Source organism: Phocoena sinus, chromosome 2 (assembly GCF_008692025.1).
Source record: "Phocoena sinus isolate mPhoSin1 chromosome 2, mPhoSin1.pri, whole genome shotgun sequence".
Lineage (NCBI taxonomy): Eukaryota > Metazoa > Chordata > Mammalia > Artiodactyla > Phocoenidae > Phocoena > Phocoena sinus.
Window position 1 is genome coordinate 99,167,502 of NC_045764.1, and position 9,368 is coordinate 99,176,869.

Consider the following 9,368-nt stretch of genomic DNA (forward strand, 5'->3'; position numbering starts at 1 on the left):
CTTCAGACTTCTGGAGTTCTTCCTATGCATAACTCTCTCCTTTCATAGACTCTGCCCCCAAATTCCACCCAGCTCAGCCTCCTCACGTTTTAGTTCCTAAAGTCGGTGAGACTGCTGGGCTTCTACTTAGGTTCTCCTTCCCTGTGCTGCAGTTTGGAAATTACCTCTCCGCAAAAAGCCAGGGCAATCACAGGGCTCACCTTGTTTTGTTGTGTTTCCTTTCTTTCAGGGATCAAAGACCTTTGCTGCCTGTTGTTCAACGTCTGAAAATAGTTGCGTCGTATATTTTGTCCAGTTTTCTAGTTGATTTTAGTGGGATGATGAGTTACTACTTCATGAGCAGAAGCAGAGGTTCTCACATTGATTGGTTTTTCAAATATTCAAGTGACCTCACATTCCTAATAATTTTAAAATAATTGCTGTATTGTTACTAATATGTTTATTAGGATTCTTGCATCTGTGAGAATTATAGAGATTGGTCTATAATTATTAAGATGATGATGATACTACTTTTATCAGATTGGGTATCTAGATTATGCTCACCTTATAAATTGAGTTGAAAGTATTCTCTCCTTCTTCTTTTACTGGAAGAGATTTTGTAAAAGTGGTATTATTTCTTTTTTTAGCATTTGGAACAATTTACCAGTGAAGTCATCTAAGCCTGGAGATTTCTTTGTGAGGTTTTAAATTTCAGATTTAATTTATTAAATGGCATAAGACTATTCTGTTTCTTGTTGTGTTGGTTTTGGTAAGTTGTGTTTTTATAGGAATTTGTCCATTTAAGCTGAATTTTAAATTTTATATGGGCAAAAGTAATGTATAATAACTTCAGCACAGCTTTAGCTATATCGCGCACATCCCATATCATGTTTTCATTAACATCCAGTTCAAGATGTTTCCTAATTTCCATTGGGACTTTTTTAAACACATTTTTTCATTTTCTTTGAAAATGTTTTGGAACTTAATAGAGGTGGTGGTTACACAAACTTGTGAATGCACTAAATACCACTTAATTGTTCTCTTTAAAATGGTTAACTTTGTTATGTGAATTTCACCTCAATTTAAAAAAAAAAAACAAGAATGCCTTTTAAGAAGTGGGTTTCTTAATTTCCAAGCATTTGGGCATCTTTCTTATCTTTTTGTTATTAACTTCTAGCTTTGTTCCACTATGGTCAGAGAAGAACTCTGAATGAAGAAAATCCCTTGAAATTTGTCAGGACTTTTATGGTACATGTTTCACATGTACTTGAAAAGATTGTGTATTCTGTAGAAGTTAGATACCATCATATGTATATACACACATATAACTTAGTGTTAATAAATTGTTAATTATTTGTTCAAATCCCTTATATTCTCACTTTTTGTCTGCTTGTTCTATCAGTTACTGAGAGAGGTGTGTTTTTAAAAAAATCTGAGTGTGTTATAGGCTTATTTCTTCTTATAGTTCTATCAAGTTTTGCTTTGTGTATTTTGAGACCATGTTATTAAAAGCATACAAACATAGAATTATTATACCTTCTTGATGGATGGATTTTTTCAGTTATTTAGAAATGTCTCTCTTTAAGTCTAGATATGCGTCTGGCCTTGAAGCACTAGCTTGTCTAACATTAATATAGCTATACCAGCTTTCATTTGGTTGCTTTTTGCATGGCATATTTTTTCCATTCTCCTACTTAAACTTTCTAGGTCCTTCCTGTTGTAAGTAACATATCCTTAGGTTTAGGATTTGATTTTACCTATTTATAAGTAATACGTTGAAGACACAAGACTTCTGGGTGAGAAGCAAAAGACTGCATCACTCACAGAACAGCAAGCAGCATGGGCATCAGCATGTTTGTTTGCATCAGTTCCTCTTGCTTCCCGAGTCCCACAGAGGTGACCTGGAGGGCCCTAACACGTCCCTGCATAGTCATGGGTTGTGTTATAGGAGAGGAACACTGGGGAATCCCCCACTTTTACAGTAAGCAGCAAGCAAACCTGTTTGTTGTCCCAGAGGGAGGTGTGTCCTCACCCCTCAAGGTTTCTTGCTGCAAACTCAGCCCTCTTGGGAAATGACCTGAGTGAAGAGCAGCCTTGTATTCTTGACACATCCACCAAGAGCGTGTTGGGATACTCTGTGAACTTATTTATTTCTCCTTGTAGTTCTGTCAATTTTTGTATGATGTATTTTGAGACTATTTTATTAAAAATATACATATTTAGAATCATTATACCTTCCTGATCAGCAGACTTTTTTTTTTTTTAGCAGACTTTTTTATCATGAAAAAATGTCCCTCTTTAACTCTAGTAATGCTTCTTGCCTTAACGTCTACCTTCCCTTATATTAGTTTTAACTACACCAGTTTTCCTTGGGTTAGATTTTTCATGCTGTATCTTTTTCCATCCTTACTCAGTCTTTCTGTGTCCTTATGTTTAATTTTTTTCTTTTGTAAGCAACATGTATAATTAATATAACCTTTGTCTTTAGAGTAGATCATTTTAATTTTATATAATTATAAAATTTTTATTTTATAATTATATTTTTATTTTATATAATTATAAAATTATATAAATTATATTTGGGTTTATTTTAACCATTTTACTCTCCTGTGTTTTATGTTCACTTTTCTCATCTTTCTTGCCTTTCTTTGGATATATAAAGTATTCATTATTATTTTATTTTTCCCATTCTTTTAGTTTGTTAATAACACTTTTTTTTTTTGGCCACACTGCTCAGCTTGTGGGATTTTAGTTCCCCAACCAGGGATTGAGCCCGGGCCCTTGGCAGTGAAATCACCAAGTCCTAACCACTGGACCCCCAGGGAATTCCCAATAATACATTCTTTTACCTGTTATCTTCAAAAGTACAACAGGCATTCTTGACTTATCACAGTCTACTAAGAATTAATACCTGTTCCACCTCTCACATGATACTAAGACTTTGTAATACTGATTTTATTAAACCCCTCCTACTTTGTGTTATTATTGTTCTACATTTTATTTCTACATAAATTTTTGTAGAAATTTTTCTACACTCCAATAAAAACATTATTATTGTTTTGCAAGTTAATATTTATTTTGATTAACCCATACATTTACCCTTTCCATTGCTCTTCTTCATATATCTTTATTTTTCATCTGGAAAATTTTCTTTCCTTATGAAGAGTTAAATCCGTTTAATATTTCCTTTAGTGTAAGTGTGCTACTGACAAATGTCTCTCAGTTTTTGTTTATCTGTTTCACCTTTGTTTTTGAAGGATATTTTCCCATGTATCTAAACTGTCAATTATTTTCTTGGGGCACATAAAAAATGTCATTTTATTTTCTTCTACTTCCATCTCTCTTTGGAAAAGTCAGGTGTCAGTCTTTTGTTGCTTCTTTCAAAATGATATCTCTTTTCTCTAGCTGTTTTTTAGAATTTCTAACTTTGTTGTTGATTTTTAGCAGTTTACCTAGGATGTGCCAGGGTGTGCGGTCTGGTTGTTTTTTACTCATCTACCTTCCACCCCACTAATCCTATCTTCTGCTCTGCTCTATTGGCTGTTAAAGCTACCTACTGAGTGCTACTATTAGTTTTTGCATTTTCCACCTCCATAATTTTCATTTTATTCTCTTTTAACAAATTCCATTTCTCCGTCTTGTAATGTATTTTCTTGAACATATTAATCACAGTGGTTTCGGTGTGTCTGATAACTCCAGTATCTGGATTACCTGTCTGTGTTTCTGTTGCCTGTTTTTCTCTCAGTCCTGTTTCTTGCTATGCCTGGCAGTACTTTAATGAATGTCTGACGTTGTATGTGAAACATTGCACAGGCTCTGGATGATGTTTTGTCCCTCCAGAGAGGATTTACCCTCTCCTCTCACAGGCAGCCTGGAGGCAGATCACCTCAATCCAGTTGGGGCCACATCTCTCCCAGGCTGGTGTGCTGTCTTTGGGAAGGTCAGTCTAGTTCTGGCTCGCTCTTATTCCTAGGGTGTAACCATCTAGACATCCCAGCTGAGGGCCTGAGATATTTTGGGGGGGATCAGTCCTTTTGGGTAGGTTCCAAATTCAGTTTTTGTCTCCATAGCATTATGAAATTGCTAAATATTCTGCTTTGCTTTTTCAGCCACTTTCTGTTTGGCTCTAAGCCTCTTGCCTGCACAACTTAATCAGTAAATAACTTGAAGAAAACTTATGCTGATGTTGGGATCACATTTTTGCACCCCTCTTCTCTAGGATCTTGATTCTACATGTCCTAACTGCCGTGGCAGCTTCAGACTTCAATTTTTATCTTCCCAGCCCCATCAAATTACTGCTAACTTCTCAGCCATTTGCCCTGCACCGAGAATTGCCAAATGCCCTGTCTTATTCCATGTGGGTTGCTATAACAAAAATACCATAAACTGGGTGGCTTAAGCAACACACATTTATTTCTCACAGTTCTTTAGGAAGCCTAAGATCAAGGTGCTGGCAGATTTAGGTCAGGTGAGAGCCAACTCCGTGGTTCATAAAGGACCACCTTTTCTCTGTGACCACACACGTTGGAAAGAGGGCAAGAATGTTCTCTGGGGTCCCCTTTATAAGGACACTAATCCCATCCACGAAGGATCCACCCTCATAATTTAATTACTTCCTAAAGGCCACACCTCCAAATATCATCACATTGTGAGTTAGGATTTCAACGTCAGAATTTTGTGAGTATACCCATTCAGTCCATTGCATGCCCCTAGGGGTAAAGCAGTGTGCAAAAACTTGGAATCACCTCAATAAGTCGCCTCCCCTCAAGTCCTGGCTATCTCGGCAGGTTTCTGGTGCCTTCAAACAGATTTTTTTCTCAATTTCTATCCAGCTTTTTCAGTTGTTCTTGGTGAGGATTGGTCAGGCCATTCCGTCACAGCTGGACCGGACCACATTTGAAAAACACTGATTTAATGCCTTTCTGTACCTATTTTGTAATGTCTCATTTCCCTTACTGAACTCTAAGTCTCTAGAGAATTACCATTAATCCTCAGGTTGATCAGACTCTGCCTCATTCCTGATACCACTGACTCTTCTTTTCATCAAGGAATGTTTAGACTCCACCTGCAGGTATAGCCTTATCCTTGACCTTTAACCAATCCTGGGACTCATTAGAAGAAGGTGAAAGAAAGACATGTAAGGCTAGCCCTGTGATCCACAGCTTCAGGTCACCCCTGCTACCAGATGGGCTCAGAGCATATTCATTAGACACGGGCAGTTCCAGGTTTTGGTGGGCCCAAAGTGTATACAAATTTAAGAGCCATATTTAAGAAAAAGGATGCAAAATTATGAACACAAAATTAGGTATAAGGTTTTGGAAGGGGCCATGCAAGAGAGGAGTCTTGAAACTTAACCTTCATCAGCTTCATACTAACTCTCTCTGGTGTTGGTTTAAATTTGGGGTCCTAGCTTTCCTTCTCCACCATATTTAAACCCCTATCTTAAGGAGCAACTACTCTAGAATTGTTTCTTTCACACAAGGTTTGGGGTTCTGACATGGAGTTGGGTTCTATTTCTTTACCTGGCCTATTTCCCTGAAAGTGGCTGGCAGGAAGGAGTGTCCTAAGGTCCTCCAGAAATAAGAACCATGGAGCCAGGAAAAGGAGGCTCAGAATCAATGAGAGACACTGAAGATAGACTTTCATACAAAATATTAAAGATGTTTACTGAGTATTTACTATATGCTAAATACTGTGCTTTTAAATGCCTTCTCTCATTTAATTTTCTCAATAACCCTGAGGCTTTGGTATTACTTTGAAATCTCCACGGTACAGTTGAGAAAACTTCTCTAAGCCTTATTTGTCCAAAGTAACAAAATTTATAAGTGAGAGAACTGGGATTTGAGCTTCGAGTCCAAAGTCCATCATTCTCTAAACTGTTTCAGAATATAACCACAGAGGCCTTGCTCAGAGGGGGGTTGTATTGTCTGTGACGATACTGGAAACGTTGCTTTATGATGTGGAGTTCAGGACACGTTGGAAATCGACTTTTCTCTCTGTTTGCTGGAGATGATAATGTTTTGCTTATAACAGCCATAGAGTTTGCTTCAGGCAGGTCCTCTTTGGTTCAGTCACCATGGATATGAGTTTATTTACATCATTTGTATTTAAGCATTTTTTAGTTATTTGTGAATCGAGTGTCAGAGAACTCTCCTTGCCATTTATTCCTAACTTGTACCATAGTGCGCTTAATTTAAAATATCATAGAGGGATACAGACTCATGATCATTTCATTATTAATTACCAGAAGAGTCAGTATTCCTCTAGCACCAGAAGAGAAACCCAACAAACACTATTTCATCTTAGGAGGATCTGGAGTCGTACTGCTGCCTTTTGTCAGCTCTGCTTATGTAAGTGGGAAGAAGAGCACTTATCACTGTTCAACAGACTTTTTCTCAGACAGGGCCTGGGTGTGCAGCACCCTGCCAAGTTCCCCATTAGTTTTGGAGAAAAGCCATTCGTATTCTGAAATTGCAAATCAGCGAGGCAATCACCACACAGAAATAGCCCCCATGAAAATACGGCAGTGCTATATTTGAATCCTCAATCATGTATATTTATAGACCTGAGTTTAGTTCTATTTGGAAATTTTCACATTATACAGTAACACTGTGATTACCCACAGGCTCAGAGGGTGAAGGGGGACGGGATGTTTGATCCACTTAAATTTTCTGAGTAATGGGGAGTTAGTCACAAAGAACTTTTCTGTCTATCTTTTGCTGAATGCCTTTCAAAAATTGCTTTGGTAGGCTCATAAGGAGATCAGAAAGCCACCTATGAGGTATTGGGGGTGGGAGGAGTAGGGAAGTGTGTCCTCACCAGATTTGTCACTGACATATAGAAATCCACCATTAGAGATTCAGTTTTGTGGCTTAGGCTCTGTTCCCACAGTGAGACGAAAAGTACTTGGGTTGGCCAACGCATTGCACATATTAGTGTTTATTAGCACATTTCCTGAGAGAAGATTTGAAAAGATGTAGGGTACCTGAGGGCCTGTGGTACCTGGAGTTAGATAGACAGCAGTTCACCTGTTTCCAAATGCTGCCCAGGGCCAGGCCTGTGGGTGACCGTCTGCCCTTCTTCAGGGAATACTCATCCCTGATCTGTGTGACTCAGATTCTGTGGGCTCCTCAGACCTGCTCCTGTGACATTCACTGTCTTCCTGTGTCCTAGGCACTCAGGCTGGTGAGGGAAGGCCCCACTGAGCAAATGCTGGAAGAGGGTGAGGCAGAGAGAATAGCAGTGGAAGGCCCTGACCCAGGACATGGCCCAGGTGTTTAAGACAGGTGGGGGTGGGGGTGTGTGCCAGGCAGACCTAAATTAGAAATCCCTAAAGGAGCTCCGCCGCTCACTCACTGGGTGACCCTGACCCACATCGCTTTAGTTTCCTCATCTGTGTAATTGGGATAATAAGACTTTCCTTGAAGAGTTGTTATAAGGATTCAGTATGTGGAGATACAGGATTGACTAGTATAATGCCAGACCCATAGTGGGAACGCAGTAAATCATAGCTGCCATTACCATGATTATCATCTACCTGATTGGTGGTGTTTCCACGTGATGTTATAGTTCCTTGCTTATGAATCTTCTTCTCTCCCACATTAGATTGGATTCCAGAGGGGCAGGTTTCCAGCAGGTTAGAAGCCACCTGATATAAAGAAGGAATATGGGACTTGGTTTGCTAGACAGAAATTTTTCAGGAATCATTTATTGGGCTAAAAATGTTTAGGGCATCCTTACTGTGTAGCAGCATCCTTCCATCAGACCAGTAGTATAATAAATATGTACGTCCGAACCTGCTGAGCACGGGTTTAATTAGTTGAAAAGATCTGGACAAGAAGGTTCCTTCTTAGTCCTGGAAGTGTCCAAATCCTCCGCTTCTGTCATACATTGGTTTAGCAGAACAATGTCAGGGAACAGCACATGCGATGGGGCTGCTGTCGTCTGGCTCTGACACAGAGCAGGCATGATCTGGGGAAAAGACCTGAGATGATGACGGTGATGGTGATGATGATGGTGTTGACTGAGTATTTATACATCAGATGCTGTGGTATGTGTTTTACACAGATGGTTACATTTGATTCTCACAACAACCCCAGGGCAATAGATTTCCTGTTTTATAGATGAGGACATCGAAGCTTAAAGTAATTAAGAAACCCATTCAAGGTTGACACAGCCAGTAAGTGGTGGAGCCAGGATTTGAACCAGGATATTTGAGTACGGGCCCTATAACTGTGACTGGTTCGTGCGTGGAGGTGCTACCCAGAAGGGCAGACCCACGTTTTGGGAAAGGGGAGGGGGCGGCTGGTGTGTAGAGTTCTGTGCCACCAGGAAACAAGGTGGAGGCTCTGGGGGAGTGGAGAGGGGCCTGCTGAGAGGAAGCAGGCACGGAGTCCATTTTCATCTGTCCCTGAAGTACGTGTAGTGGGTGAGCAGCTCACTCTGGCCTTTCAAATTAGCAAAAGCACCACTTGGCTTTCTGAAATGTATTTTTGGTGGCGGTGGTGCCCTGACAGAGCCTCACGTGTTGCTGCTGGGCAAGCTCTACCTATCCTTTGGCACCATGGACGGCAGCATCACTGATGGACAAAAGGTATTCAAGGAGCATTCATTCCCCAACCCCACGCTGCTCTTAAGATGCGATTGCTTTTATTAGTAAAACACATAATGGGTTCACTCACATCTGTTCTGAAGGTGAAAAACCAGCTCCTCCTCAATCATTTTTCTTTTTTCAGAAATGACTAGAGACTTGGCTTCAAAAAAGGATGAACAGGGCTTCCCTGGTGGCGCAGTGGTTGAGAGTCCGCCTGCCGATGCAGGGGACACGGGTTCGTGCCCCGGTCTGGGAAGATCCCACATGCCGCGGAGCGGCTGGGCCCGTGAGCCATGGCCGCTGAGCCTGCGCGTCCGGAGCCTGTCCTCCGCAACGGGAGAGGCCACAACAGTGAGAGGCCCGCGTAACGCATAAAAAAAAAAAAAAAAAAAAAAAAAAAGGATGAACAACGGCCCAGCGCTGACTCACCGCTCAGCTGCAAGTGCCTGGCCGAGAGGGAGGCCACAGGCATCCGCACAGGAGCGCGTCCCACTAAGGTGGCGTGTGCTGGGGGGCGCGCAAAGCCTTCTCTTCTGCTTCTGGCTCACGGCCCAGGCTCTCCCCTGGGTCCCTTTCCCCTCCTCCTTGTCAACATTTTCTGCATCTTCCAGTGCCAGAGGTCTTGAACTCTTCACTGCCCTCCCCAGGCCCATCCCAGTCACCACGCTCACCGGCCTCTTTTCGCCTCCACTCCTGCATTCCTGCGCGGGGCAGGGAGCCTGTGCTTGCCTCCTCTCCTTCCCACGCCCACCTTGGCCCAGCCGAAATGTTTCCTCCCTCCTTCCTTCGCTGTGAT

The 9,368-nt window shown here is 41.2% G+C and overlaps 1 protein-coding gene across 3 annotated transcripts in view; it reads left to right on the top strand.

The window, feature by feature from the left end:
* The window catches only part of AQR (aquarius intron-binding spliceosomal factor), a 119,290-nt gene extending 110,214 nt beyond the window's left edge, over positions 1 to 9,076 (top strand). Inside the window, exons 36-37 of one of the 3 annotated variants that reach the window (XR_004348719.1) lie at positions 8,715 to 8,743; positions 8,974 to 9,076. The gene's annotated coding sequence lies outside the window, so the exon portion shown is untranslated. Of the gene's footprint in view, positions 1 to 229; positions 1,059 to 8,714; positions 8,945 to 8,973 lie in introns of those variants that run through there. The other 2 variants (XM_032624671.1, XM_032624672.1) reach the window with 2 other exon arrangements.
* Positions 9,077 to 9,368: the final 292 nt, after the last annotated feature.